This window comes from Lactuca virosa, chromosome 9, assembly GCF_052849685.1.
Source record: "Lactuca virosa cultivar CGN04683 chromosome 9, Lactuca_virosa_CGN04683_v6, whole genome shotgun sequence".
Taxonomy (NCBI): domain Eukaryota; kingdom Viridiplantae; phylum Streptophyta; class Magnoliopsida; order Asterales; family Asteraceae; genus Lactuca; species Lactuca virosa.
The window spans coordinates 139,026,047-139,041,834 of record NC_136434.1 but is presented as its reverse complement, the minus strand read 5'-3'; the positions used below and the strand labels follow the sequence as shown (position 1 = coordinate 139,041,834).

Here is a 15,788-nt window from a genome sequence, read left to right as displayed (position 1 = left end):
CATCAAAAAGCTTGACCACCTCCTTCTTGACCACTTCTTGCATGTTTGGGTTCAACCGCCTTTGATGTTGCACTACCGGCTTTGCTCCTTCTTCCAGGTTGATCTTGTGAAAGCAATAAGAAGGGATTATCCCCTTGATATCAGTGATGTTCCATGCAATGGCACTCTTTCTCTTTTTTAAGACATGGACTAACTCTTCTTTTTCAGATTTGGTGAGGTCAGAAGCTATAATAACAGGTTTTTGTTCACCTTCTTCAATAAATGCATACTCCAAATGATCAAGTAAAGTTTTCAGTTCTAATCTCGTGTTTTGTACACTGAACACGTCGAGTCCAGAGAGGTGACTCGTGGAGTCCATGTCAAAATCCCCGTCTGATCGTGATTTCTCGAACAGACTCGTCGAGTCGATGGATGCTACTCGGCGAGTCGAGTCTTCTGCACTTCTGATTAGTTCATCGTATTCAGCTTCTTCGAGCAGTCTCTCTATCTCATTTATATATCTTTCAGCATAAAAATCATCTTCGAAGGCAGTGGTAAAATTGTTTGGCTTGTCTTCTTTCCATTTTTCCATTAATTCTTCCAACATATCAACCGAAAATGTCGTATCATCACTAAACCTTGCATGCTTCATGGCTTGATCAACTCCAAATGTAACTGATTCGTCTCCCACCCGAAGGGTAAGTTTAGAATCTCACATGTCTACTATAGCACTCGTGGTATTGAGGAAAGCTCTTCCAAGTATGATCGGGACTTGAGGATCCGCTTCCATGTCTAGTACTATGAAGTCCGCGGGGAACACAAACTTATCAACTTTTACCAATAGATCTTCGCATATTCCCCTTGGAAATGTGACCGTTTTATTTGCTAAGTGAATTGCCATTCGAATTGGCCTTGGCTCCGGAAGATCTAATTCTCGAAGAATGAATATGGCATGAGATTTACACTTGCCCCCGAATCAGCTAGTGCATGAATAGTTGCTAGATTTCCGAATTGACAAGGCAATGTCAAACTTCCCGGATCACCCTTCTTCTTAGGTAATTTGTTCAACATGGCAGCTGAACAACTTTCATTTAAGACCACTTTCTTCACCTCTTCCATCTTCTTTCTATTAGTTAGAAGTTACTTTAGAAATTTGGCATATTTAGGCATTTGTGCGACCGCCTCAATGAATGGCATATTAATTTGAAGGGCCTTTATGTGTTCCAGGAACTTTTGGTAATCAACATCTTGCTTTTCTTGTATGGCTCGAGCTGGAAATGGCAGTGGAGGCTGATATGGCTTAACAGGAGGTTTGATTTTCTGTTCAGGTGGGGGACTCGTCGAGTTCCTATCTGGGACTCGGCGAGTCGGATCGGGAATTTGTGATTCTTCAGTTTCTGCTTCTTCCTCTTGCACCAACTTAGGATCTTCTTTCTGAATAGGGGCCAGAGGAGTTATAATCTTCCCACTCCTAGTTGTTACTATGATAATATGTGCGCCTTTCGGATTGCTTTCGGTATTGCTAGGAAGTCCACCCGGTCATCTCTCGTTCACTTGTTGTGCAAGTTGACCCAGCTGCTTTTCTATGTTGAGAATGGATGCTTGTTGATTCCTAAGCAGAGCTTGTTGATCCTTCATCATAATTTGGTGTTCTCTCAACATGTTTTGCTGATTCCGAAGTCTGATTTCTTTTCTTGCACTGGTTCCTCTCTTTGATAAAAACCTCTTTCTTTTTGCTTATACTTTTCCTCCTTTGCCTTCTTGTACTCATCATATGGTAGCCATTCTTTCTTGGGTTTTCGCCAGTTATCATCATACCTATCACCACTTGAATAGCACACTTGTACTTTCCGGTTCCCGTTCTCGTCAAGGTCACAATCTTTAGTAAGGTGAGGCCCTCTACAGTTTTCACATCCCACTCTAACGGCATGGATGGATTGGTCCATCTTAGTCATTCTTCGATCCATGCTTTCCAATTTTGCCATCATTGCTGCCATGTCATCGGTAATAGAATTCACTGCCCCTCGAGTTAAGTCATTCCTTGGGTTATGATATTATCTAGAGTGCTTAGAGAATTCTTCAATTAGTTGCTTTATCACCGAGGGTGGCTTCTTTGTGACTGGTCCTTGCGAATCAAGGAGCTGCCTAGTTTTCACGTTCACTCCATCATAGAAAATGGAGACTTCTTGTTGGCTGTTTAGATCATGATGTGGGAAGTTCCTTAATAAGCCCTTATATCTCTCCCACGCCTCATAAAGTGATTCGCCAGCTTGTTGCTCAAAGTTTGCTATGGATTTCTTCAACTTTGCTATCTTTGATGGAGGGCAAAATTGATCAATAAATTCCTCACGCATCTTAGCCCAAGTAGTGATGGATCCTGGAGGGAGTGATTTCAACCAATCTTTCGCAGCTCCCTTGAATGTGACTGGTAGCATACGAAGCAAAACGGTGTCGCGAGCCACATTAGGGACATTGAAGTAGTCGTCTATATCGTTGACCTCGTCTAGATGTTTGTATGCGTCCGCTTGATCTTTCCCGTAGAATTGGATTTCCTTAAGTTGGGCGAGTATGTGGCCCTTTTCTTCCATTCGCCCATGGGAAATTCATCACGCATCCTTTTCTTCCATTCGCCCATGGGAACTTCATCGATGTAGCCATGGTGTTAGCTAGTTCGCCTTCTATGTCGCTTCCTTCTTCGTATTCGGATTCGTTTCCTTCTCCTTCGGTTTCGTACTCGGTATCTTTCTTCGTGTTGCTGGATTCTCCAACTTTCTGACCCTTTTTCTTGCTAAAAGCTGATTTGAGGATCTTAATAGGTGACTTCTTTGGTGTTGAAGATGATTCTACGGGTTTGTTCTTGTCCTTCCTAAGAGTGGATTTCGGGTTTTCGAGCGGTGGGAACAAGGGTGTGCCTGATCCTCGGGTCATAAACGTACTGCAATCAAAACAGAAAACACGCGTAAAAAGAACAAAAATGAACTAAAAACGAAAATGTGCAATCAGCGATGGACTCATCGAGTCGGTTCGTAGGGACACGGCGAGTTCACTCCTAAAACAGTAAAAAATTTGAACTAAAAATCCTAAAAACTGAAAACTAAAACTCAAACCTATTAACTAACTTAATTAAAACAGTAACTTTGTGCAAGATAAATCTTACACAAATGATCGATAACACTAGCAATTAAATTAATTTTTAGAACCGTTCCCCGGCAACGGCGCCAAAAACTTGATGTGTGTGAAACGAACTAGTTGTATTCCTACTTTTTAATGTAAATTAGACACACAAAATGCAGTGTACCTGTCAATTGGTGGTATAGATCTAGCAAGCAGGGTATCGAACACAGGGAACGACAATTAAACTAACTACTAGAATTATCTAAAAAACAAATAATAAAGGAAAGGGTTTTCTCTAGTTTTACAAGACTAGAAACTTAACTAACACTTAAACTAAGCAATTAACAGCTAAACAAACAAAAATTCAACTAAATTCAATAATTAAGGAGACTTCTGTTCACGTTTGAATCATTTGTTCCTATGGTTGATTTTTATGGCAAGTGCAATGGATTACTTAGCATTGGCTACCGATTAGGGTGATTAGGTTTACGTTCGCTATTACTAATCCTTATAAAACACATCAATTCAATCAATGGCCAGTTGGTTAAATTAACTAATTTCTTAGTTTATTGATTCGGGTTAAGTAAGACTTGTAGTAGCTAATTGAATTGGTCGTTCAACTAACCTCTTGTTGATGGTTCGTCACACAAGCTCACACATTAACTTACTTATTCCCTAGTTAACCCTAGTTTCACGTTCGTTATTCCTACGTATATAACAATGTTTTCACATAAATCATAAGAGATTAGCAATTAAGAGATGTTCATGCAACTTAATTTACTGGTTAATTAACAGAAAATAGTTGTTGTTAACACATAAGGTTCTTTAACAAGCTTAACAAAACAATATTCACCAAATTAAATTAATCCAACCACAAAAATCAAACCATATTCACAAAATCATCTATCCTAAACAGAAGATATGAGTCTTAGCTCATGATTACAGCAGAAACTAACTCAAAAACGAAATCAATTGGTTCATACATAGTTCAAACAAAAGATTAAGTAAAGAGTAAACCTAAATTGCCTTGATTCTCCTAAAAAACGAATGTAGGGTTGATTCTCTGGTTTCCAGCACCTTCAATCGCAGCTTAGCCTCCAAAGTTTCATGAGAAAAAACGGGTATCGATCTCAAAGTCTCTATTTATAGATTTGGGTTGACTCGTCGAGTCCAGGGACCGACTCGCCGAGTCCTTCATTAAAAATCCGTGTACGGCAATGACTTCTATGTTCGCGAATGTTCTTCATGACTCGTCGAGCCAGGAATTGACTCGCCGAGTTCTTAATGATTTTGACACTTTTTCTTTTTTCGTCAATTCCATTGCTTCCAATAGCTAGTCCTGCTTCCTTTTGCTTCCGAGCATGTCTTTTAGGCTGAAAATACAATTCAAACATAATTAAGCACCTTTTGTTCATTAATCGCAATAAAATAGCCAAAAAGTATTAAGATTCTATACAAAATATATGATTAAATATGCACATATGAAATATACAAGTTCAACAATATTCTTTGTAGCCTTTATAAGTACTTAAGTTAACTTATATGAAGAAGGGATATATGTTGATTCATTATTATGTCCCGTTTGTGGTTCCCACAACGAAAGTATTGATCATTCTCTTATTGCTTAACATGTAGCTTCTTCCATTTTGAGTTAAAATTTTGGATAATGGGATATTGATCTCCACATTTTACTATGGTTGCGGTTTTAATTACTTGGCATGTAAACATTAACTCGATTCAAAGAAGGTGATTAAAAAATCACATGGTCTTTTGAGGTTTCAAAACTCAGTGAATTTTTTGAAGTAATTAAACGAAAATAAATCAGATTTATTTAATAAGATAGTTTTCCATTCTTTCTTTTGCTTCTTTACTAGAAACACTTTTTACAAATAGTAGTGATAAAAGCAAAAGCATTTAGATCAACCAAGCATATAAAATATTGGTGGAAACCTCTATCACAAAAAACACCAGAAAGGCATTGATATATATATATATATATATATATATATATATATATATATATATATATATATATATATATATATATATATATATATATATATATATATATATATATATATATATATGGGAAAGTGAATATACCTTACAACAGTATATAAGCTTAGATACCCCAACCAAAACATACTACGTCATTTGTATTATACATGCATTGTAATTGGTCCATAACTTGATTTACTTTCAAGCTTTTTAGGGATTTCACCATTATCTTTCTCTTACATCACTTTTATTTGCAACTATAGTATATGTAGCGCAATAGGTGTTCGACATAATAATGTGATCTAGGAGGAAGATAAAAGAGAAAATCTGAAAATTTTGGAAGTAAATCAAGTTAAGGGTTGATGTTTAAAAATTTTGGACGATTACAATGCATATATGATACAAAATGATGTAGTATTCTAGGGTTGGTGTACCTAAGCTTATATACTCCTATAAGGTATATTCATTTTCTCATATATATATATATATATATATATATATATATATATATATATATATATATATATATATATATATATAGATTCTGTAAGAAATATTTTTTGGTAGGAAGGTAAGAAGTTTTTTTTTCGGCATGTTTTGTTGGAGAACAAAACAACTGAATCAGTAGATGAATCAAAAATAACATAATTCACAAAAAAAAATCCCAAAAAAACATATCGATGATTCATTTTTATCATGATTTTGTTGATATTCGCTAAAATTGTCATAAAAGTGAATTTTTTCTTGATTTACTTAAAAATGAATAATGAATGTGATTTTTTTCTTGTGAATCATCTTACTTTTGAATAGTCTAATGATTCATTTTATTTGTTTGCTAAAAAATATGTATATATACAAAATTTCTTACCTTCCTACCAAAAATTTCATTATTATTATATATATATATATATATATATATATATATATATATATATATATATAAAGACTTAAAAGGGTAATATATTTTTCGATTTGTACACATTTGGTCACTGAGTTTTTTTTTGTCCACATTTACCCCTTCAACTTGTTCAACTGTACACATTCAGTCGTTATGACCGGTTACTCTAGGTTAGCCGGGAAAATAACATAATAGGGTAATATATTTTTCATTTTGTACACATTTAGTCCTTAATATTTTTTGTTTGTTTCAAAATAAGTCATTTTTGTTTTCGTGCTCATTCAGTACTTATGAATGATTTCTTTAGGTTTTTCTCATAACATCTTACGTGTGACAATCATTAATAAAGTGTTTGGGGTTGTTGATGCTTATGTCCATCGCGATATCGACTGCTTGGTTGCGTAGGTCTTCTGATTTGACTTTGGTCTTGTGTTCTGAACGTCGTAACTTCTTTATATGATATCATATTTAACGATCTTTATATCCACATGTTCGTTTTTTGAGTCTACTATAACTTTTGTTAAGATTACTCCGTTAAAATGTAATATATTCTTACTTACGATTTTATAAAAAAACATACATACATGTATTCACAAAAAACGTATGGATATAAAGATCGTAAGTAAAAATATATTACTTTTTAACCGGAGTAATCTAAATGAAAGTTGTAGTAGACTAAAATACGAACGTATGGATATAAATATCATTAAAACTCGAGATGTATGAAGAAGTTATGACGTTCAGAACATATGACCTAAGCAACCAAGTAGTCGAGATCGCGATGGACATAAGCATCAAAAGCCCCAAAATATCTCATTAATGATTGTCCCACGTAAGAAGTTGTAATAAAAACCTAAAAAAATCATTGATAAATACTGAATGAGTACAAAAACAAAAATGATTTATTTTGCACTAAAAAAATATTAATGACTAAATGTGTACAAAAATATGAAGGACTAAATATGTACAAAATAAGAAATATATTACCCTATTAATTCATTTTTATCGGCTAACTTGGAGTAGCCGGTCATAAGGACTGAATGTGTACAGTTTAACAAGTTGAAAGGGTAAATGTGTACGAAAAAAAAACTCAGTGACCAAATGTGTACAAATCGAAAAATATATTACCCTTTTAAGTCATTATCCGTATATATATATATATATATATATATATATATATATATATATATATAATGGTAGCTTTTTATTTATGGTATATATGAAATTCTACAATTTATTTATTTTTAACTGTTATTTTAGTAGCCATATTTAACTGATTATTTTATATTGGATGTGTTTGATATTTAGAAGTGTTTAATAAAATGCATGTTCGTCAGAGTTACTAAAAACTGGAAGCTAGTAGCCGGTAGATAGTAATTGATAGTTGATAACTAGAAGCTAAAACTTTTATTTGTATATAAGTGTTTGACAAAAATAGTTAAAAACTTTTAAAACATGTAAATTACATAAAATGACTTCTATAAAACACCTCATTAATTTTTAAAAAGGTAACTAAGTCAATTTACAAATAAAAAAAAATAATAAATAAAAAAATAACGCTTTTTGTTAAAGGTTATTTGAAGTAGATTTGAATTTTAAACTTTTTGTTTTAGCTAAAAGATATAAATTGGTATTGCTGAACAAAGTTTTATTTCAAGAGTTTTTTCTTATAAGCTAAAAGGTTAAGAGATTTCAAAAGTGTAACAAACTACCAAAACGATTCTAGTGATTTTTTCAGTTATTTATATGTTATTAAATTCGTGTAACCGTTTCTTTGCAACTTATAAGATTAATCATCATGTATTGGATCCTTTACATTTTATGTATTTTTCATATTTAAAGTCTTTTTTAGTTTTTTCATTTAAAAATCTTTGTGTACTCATCAACTTTTTGTTGACCCATTTAAATTTTGGTGTGCTTTGCTAGTTGATGCCTCGTGTGAGCTCATAGATACTTAGGGAAAATGACTTATATGGGTAATTTTGTTTCAAAATCGTTCAAAAAATATCATTCAAGTTTGGTGTGTCCAAAAAACACCATCCAAGTAAAGCATTTGTACAAAAAACACCAACGAATTACATCTTTGTTCAAATTTGACCTTTTGTAACCGGCAATTACCGGTAAAAAATAAGTAAAGGAAAAAAAACAATAGGAAAATGACTCAAAGAGGTAACTATGTTTCAAAATCGTTCAAAAAACACCATCCAAGTTTGGTATGTTCAAAAAACACCATCCAAGTAAACTTTTTGTACCAAAAAACACCAACAAACTATATGTTTTGTTCAAATATTACCCACCGGTAACTGGTTCTTATAGGTTAAATGATAACTTGGCTTAACTATTATGACATGGCATAATAATGATTGACAAAACAATAAATGATATATTCCTCCTTTAAAAACCGATTTAGGTTTTCTTCATGAACGAATGATTTATTCTTCTCCTATGATTGCTCGTCTTCTTCTAAAGTGATGATCTCGAACTCAAGTCCAAAACCCTAATTCTTAACTTAAGGAAAAAATGGCTCCTTTACCCCTACCTCAATGGACCTCCCTCCCCCTAAGGCCCAAATCCATAAAAAGCCCAAAAAGGCATCCAAGCCTAACTACAAGGCATCTAAGGCCTAATATGGCCCAAGAACCCCCAAAATGGCCTTAAGTCCAAAAAATGACCTGCTACAATCAGGTGAGCTCGAGGCCTAACTTAAACAAGTCTGTGCATAGTCCCATCATATCCGGATGTCGAGCCAGTACGCCCGGCGTACTCCTAGCGTACGCCCAATGTACTCGGCTAGGGTCAAGAACCGCCAATCTTCCGAAGGCCATAACTTCTTCATTCTAAGTGTGATTTCGTCATTCTTTATATCTACGAGAGCTAATTTAGGCATCAGACAACCATACCGAGGGCTATGGCCTTTGGAAGATTGACGGTTCTTGAGCCTAGCCGAGTACGATGGGCGTACGTAGGAGTACGCCGGGCGTACTTGCATAAAATCCAGATCGCAGAGGCTTCAACATATGTTGGGCGTATGAATGGACTTGTTTAAGTTAGGCATCAGGCCCACCTGATTGTAGCAAGTCATTTTTTGGGCTTAAGGCCATGTTGGGGGTTCTTGGGCCATATTAGGCCTTAGATGCCTTGTAGTTGGGCTTGAATGCCTTTTTGGGCTTTTTATGGATTTGGGCCTTAGGGGGAGGGAGGGCCATTGAGGCAGGGGTAAAGGAGCCCTGTTTGCCTTAAGTTAAGAGTTAGGGTTTTGGACTTGAGTTCGAGATCATCACTTTAGAAGAAGAAGAGCAATCATAGGAGAAAAAGAAGTCATTCGTTCATGAAGAAACCCTAAATCGGTTTTTAAAGGAGGAATATATCATTTATTGTTTTGTCAATCATTATTATGCCATGTCATAATAGTTAAGCCAAGTTATCATTTAACCTGTAAGAACCAATTACCGGTGGGTAATATTTGAACAAAACATATAGTTTGTTGGTGTTTTTTGTACAAAAAGTTTACTTGGATGGTGTTTTTTGAACATACCAAACTTGGATGATGTTTTTTGAACGATTTTGAAACATAGTTACCTCTTTGAGTCATTTCCTATTGTTTTTTTCCTTTACTTATTTTTTACGGTAATTGCCGGTTACCAAATGTCAAATTTGAACAAAGAATGTACTTCGTTGGTGTTTTTTATACAAATGCTTTATTTGGATGGTGTTTTTTGGACACACCAAACTTGAATGGTATTTTTTGAACGATTTTGAAACATAGTTACCCATATAAGTCATTTTTCCTAGATACTTATTATTAAAGGTATAGTGTCCAGAAGGCCTGGTTGGACTTTAAGATATTGTTTGTTATTTTTGAAGAAGAGATTCTCGATCACTTATGTCTGTGTCAGACAGACAACATGCAAAACTTTTACCTTGCCTGTCCTTTCTAAAAGGTAATTTGACAAAATATTGGGATGAAAGTGGAGGATGTTTCATATCATGTTTTTTATAAGAATCTTGCACATGAGCTACTTCATCATACATCGAAGAACATCAGCGTCAATGATATCATCGTTGGTGCAAATGACATCACCAACAAGCTGGAGGTAAAAGTTTTAGGTTTTTTATATAATTATTTTCATTGTCTTAAATAATCATTATTATTAAAAGAAAAATCTTGCTATGTAGGTTGGTTCTGGCGCTCTGACAATGATTTTGGTGAGAATGGGGTATGCAAATAAATAGAGGATGCTTAATTTTGTGTGGAGTCTAGATGTTGATCGTATACAAAATCATGATGAGTATGAGTTTTTATGATAAGTTGAAAATTGATTTCTTGACTTTAAAGCTTATCTCCCTAGACTGTTCCATTCAAAGCACTATTGGGGGTCCACAAATTGAGTAACTTATCTCGACCTTCAAGCTCATTATTTGTCATGTTTATTTTAAAGAACTAACGACTCTCCAAGATATATTAGAACCTTTTTTTTAAAAGACCGATTTTTTTATTAATATAATATTAGGAAAATGCTAGCAAAACACTATAAAGGAATCGAAAGAATAGGTATTAATAATCAAGCTTTCCAACTAATGCTATTTTTCATATTCCGAAACAAAAACCAATTACAAAAATAATCACTCAAACGAATAACATAACTCCGACTAAATAAGATGATATTTCTAAAATTCCACATAATCTACCATTTAGTCATAGTACTCGATTCCAAAGCTAGCCACTTGGTCATTAAAAAATTAACTGCGATATGTTGTACCACCTCTTCCACCGTGTTGAAAACAAGAACAAGAATATCACACCATTTAGTAACAAATGCCCAATCGTCTTTGGCGAATTCACACGTAATAATAAGATGTGTGAGTTCTTTCATTTCCGAATTACACACACCACATAGCATCAAAGGAACATTAATTCCTTTTGTATCAAACTTTAGACGAGTAGGCAATCTACATTAGACGAGTAGGCAATCTACAGAGACCACAAAGCCAATAAAATATATTCATCTTCTGTGGGAGATACTTATTCCACCTGGTTGCAATAGTACCACCCCGAAGAGAATTACCGTCGATAATGGTTCTCAATGCTGAGACCGTGAAGTGATCGTCTCCACCAAAGTAAAGTCAATCAACTGTTGCAACTACAACATCCATTTTTTTTATACATTTTAAAGTCATTGAAATCTTTCAAAAATATAACATCATATTACAAAAGCTTGGTTATCAAAAACCATAAAATTTGTGTCCAAAACATACACAATGGGTGAGCAAACATATCACAACCATTCTAAAAGTAACAAGAACAAGTCAAGTCAAACGATACGTCCAATCCATGTCCTTCTTATTGCTTGCATTTCTCCATCTATGTCTTTGTGCAAGATCCTGGAATACATGGCAACCATAAAACACATATTAGACAATCTAGTGTGGTAAGTAATATAACAATTTCAAATCACAATGTCAATATCCATACAAGTATTTGCCAAGAAGTAATCCTTTTTATAACACCCGATTCCCGATATGTATTTTAATTGTTTAGTATTTCATTTTGCATTTTGGAGGGTGGTGTTTAGCTGAAACACGACACGCCTCATAGAGGGCACAATGGGCATGGGTGCATGTCGGTCGTGGAGTTGCCTAATTGATGGCGCGACATTCCCTAGTTGTCAGAGAAACCCTAATTTCTCGGGCCTTGGTCCCTATTTAAAGGTACTAAACCCTAGGGTTGCCTCATTTGGCATCCCCTATTCTTCACAAATGTCCCACTCGAAACCCTAGCATCCATTTCATATGTTCTTAAGCTCTAGTGTCTTTGTTCTGTAGCTTAAAGGAGAAGGAAGTCCATCTTGGTGCAAGAAAAAGTTAGATCCAAGATAGATCCAGCTACTTCATCACATTCTGGACCACTGTAAGTTATAAAGCTCCTTACTTGTTCCGTTGTGGCTTAGCCCTATGTTTTTCTTTTAAATTTTGAGACGTTACAAGTTGGTATCAGAGCTTTGGTTTGAGGGATTTGGAAGAACATTCATGTGAGTCAAAACTCAAAATATGCTCTGAAAGATTTTGTAAACCTTTTTGAAAAAGATTTTTAATAAAATGGTGTAAAGATACGATGCATATAGTTAGGTACAACTCAGAAACGAATGTGATTCTCAGTATATCAATACTTGCTATATTTGTTGATATGTGAACTATTAGAAATGAATGCTAATATGTAGGCTAACGATCCTTTTAAGAATTACATGTTAAAATTGCCTAATTTATAAGATTCCTTGCTGCTTTAGAATTTTCTTATTATGTGTTATTTGAAGTTCATGCTAATGTTAACTAGTTGTTAAGTGAATTCTTTAGAGTTGTACACGATTAATATTAAATAGACTTTGAATTATTGATTTATCCTTACTTCTTGTTCCTTGTTTGGTTGTGGGCTTAAGGTAGAATCACTTATTCGACCATCTATCTAATCCTTGGTTAGGCACGACTTGAATTTATGAGTAGATTGTCGACATTAGTAGGAACTTCTAGTGGCACAAGAGAAATAGAGGGAGGAATCCTAGAGAATGTCTAAAAAGGTTAGTAGTATGTGCTCGTGTAGGCACATACATGTATTTTGGGACACCTAGTGGTGGTCATTTGGGATGACGTGGAACTTTTGGGCAATTCTTGGTATGAGTATGGATAGGTGTGGAAGGTAGTACGGGCCCGCGCGTTCGGAAGCAAAGGATATGTACTTGGATCAAGAGGGGTCATAAGGCTTCTATGGATCTTATAGTTGAGTAATAGTGTGGGTTAGAACTATGAATTCATTATAACATGTTCCCATTTATTTCCAACAGCATGGTGATGAATCGTCAGGGGGCTGGTGGATCGGCTTCGATTATGGGCATTGACAGACAGGGAGGACCAGGTCTAGGTGATATGGACCTACATGATTTCGTCGCATCTGAGGTTTATAGGGTCATACTGGTGGATCTGCCCAATATGTTTGGGAGGATCAAGGATGAGTTGACAACCATGTTTGATATGTTATATGTGTCTGCTCATACCGCTACTGGAGTCGGTCGATCGAGGACCCGAGATGTAAGATACCGTGACTTCTCTACTTGTTGGCCTCCTTGTTTTTGGGAGGGAGGAGCCAATATTTAGCATTCATTGGATCACTTATGTAGAAAGAGCCTTCCTTACTAGCTTTTTCCTAGAGGAGGAAAAGCTTAGGTTCGAGTGAACCTATTGTCGAACGAAACTAGAGCTTAATGGGGTCAGATGGTTCAGGCCCTTGGGTTGACTGTTATTTAGACTATGTCATGAGAAGATTTCATAACCAATTTTTTCATAGAGAATGTGCCTTTGATTGAGGTGCATCAGATGGCTCGAGAGTATTTGGATCTCAAGCTAACCACAAAGTTGGTGGATGAGATCACTAGTAAATGTAGAGAAATGCGTTGTCCTACCCTCAATATGCAACGATGAAGGAGTTAAAGATGTTGCAATACTCTGACATGTTGATGACCAATATTTGAGAGTATGTTGGTGTCCCCGGATGCCAGATACTTGACGAGATGGTAGAGGTAGACCAGAAACGGGAGTTGGAGTTGGAGTCTCAGAAGAAGAGGAAGCAGACTCAAGTTCAGACGCATCGATACCAACCAAGAAATTCAAGGCTGTTGATTCATGTATTGGGGGACAGAAGGGACTCATGTATGGCAAGTATGGGAAGATGTATGATGGACTGTGTTAGGGAACTGGATTCCACAAACATGGCAAGGAGGGACACTATAGTATCGATTGCAGGCACGTTTTGTGGTTGTGTTGCAACTACAATCAGGTGACCCCTTTAATGTCGATTGTCCTTTACTCGCATCAGGCACAATGCATACTCCAGCGATTGCAAATTTGAGGATCAATGACGGTCGCTAGAGGAGAGCTAAGTCCCCGAAGGCCATGGGTACTACCAGCTCACAACAAAGGAGGCTAGAGCAACGCCAAATATTGTTATTGGTATGTATTCAATTATAATTTATGCATCTCTTTCCTTTTTGTACTTATTGTTGTGTATGTGATTAGGTATGTTCCTTATCAATTCTATGTCCTTGTTAGTATAATTTGACTCTGGGGCGAGTCGTTCCTTTATTTCACTTGCCTTCAGTAGAAGCTTTGATGTTGCTCTCAGAGCATTGGACCACCTAATAGTGTTCGAGGTAGTCGATGAATATACAGTTTCAACTTTGAGGGTTTTCCGTGATTGTGTAATAGAGATCATCAAGGTGAGGTTTCCAATAGACCTCATTCCTATTCCTATGAAAAATATTAGTGTAGTGATTATGTAACACCCGCTTTCACTTATAGCAGTTAATAAATATAAGTCTTTGTTTATAAAAATGTAAGTGAAATATATTGCTTTTTACCCAAAGGTTCAACATTAAAGTTATAGTAGACGTCGATACGAATGTGTAGATATAAAGAATGTCGAAAACGGAGTTCATATGAAGAAGTTATGATTTTCATAATTTTTGGCGAATTTATAAAAATCACCACGGCAGGGTGCATTAAATTTACCTGACTCCACAAGTTCATGCTTGTGTGCACGAAAGAGGAAAATATGATGGACAGGTGGGGCACGGTGCGACCTCGGATTTTGCACACTATAAAATGAGGGTCGCCCATCCTCATTTTTTAGCCTCATTCACATTCAAAGAGTCCCTCTCTCTCTCTCTCTCTCTCTCTCTCTCTCCCCCCCCCTCGAGCATTTCAGTCCCTCATGATTCAACTTCTCATTCTGTAATTTGGATAACGAAGCTGTGGAGGTTTCAGAAGGATATTTAAGGAAGTAAGAGTCGAAGTTTTGCTTGTGATTGTTCATATTTCATTAAATCGTGTAAGTTGATAAGAACCTATAGTGCTAGATTAGTCACTGATTGTCACAACTAGCATTTTAGGGCTAAGAAACCTCATTTGTGCCCTAGTTGGACCCACATTCACTAAGTAATAGATTTTTGGTCCATAAGACTCATCATGGGCCTTATTGGGCCGAAACTCACTCATTAAACCACATTGGGCCAAAAACCCATTTCTTTTACCATTTTGGGTCGTAGGCTCGTGTGTGGGCCCAATGGGCCAAAAAAACTTCTTGTTGGGCTACACAATCTCGATTGCACATCAAACACGAGACCAACATCTCTTTCTTTTTCCCCCACCCTAAATCCGATCGGCCTATTAAGCAATAAAAAAAAGAAAAAAAAAGAAAAGGGTGGTAGTAATTTAAATGGTGACACCTCACTATTTCCTCACATACAAACATTCATTATATAACATGTATCCATGCAACTAACATTAACCACCATGTAATTACCAGCTAAATCTTTCTCCCCTCCTTCTCTATTTAAGGCCGAGAACACTAACACCACCTTCACTTCATCTCATTTTCAACTCTCATCCCTCTCTAAAACACCAAGAAACTCCCTTCCTTCTTTCTCTAAAATCGTGTGATGTGTGTGTGTTCAAGGCTTTTTCTTCAAGAGTCATTAAGTTGGTAAGTTTATATCATCATCCAAGTTTCACTTTCTTCTTATACTAAGATTTATCCCTCATAATCACCTCATTTTTGTGTATATGCTCCTAGAACCATCTAAGTTTCGAAACTCTTTCCAAAGGAGCACTCAAGGCCGAAAACCTCCATTCTTCCTCTTCAAAATCGTTCAAACCCCAAGGTGAGTTCATATCCCCTTATTTTCAGTTTTTACTATATTTTGGGGGAGGATACGAGTTGCTTTTGTGTTAGATCTATGTATTTATGCATGTA

General features: G+C 35.8%; 1 non-coding gene across 1 annotated transcript; it reads left to right on the top strand.

Moving 5' to 3' along the window:
* Positions 1-2,178: 2,178 nt before the first annotated feature.
* LOC145141772 (small nucleolar RNA R71) lies at positions 2,179-2,285 on the top strand. The gene has a single exon (XR_013722966.1). It is a non-coding gene; the product is annotated as a small nucleolar RNA R71 (small nucleolar RNA).
* The last annotated feature ends 13,503 nt before the right edge of the window (positions 2,286-15,788 follow it).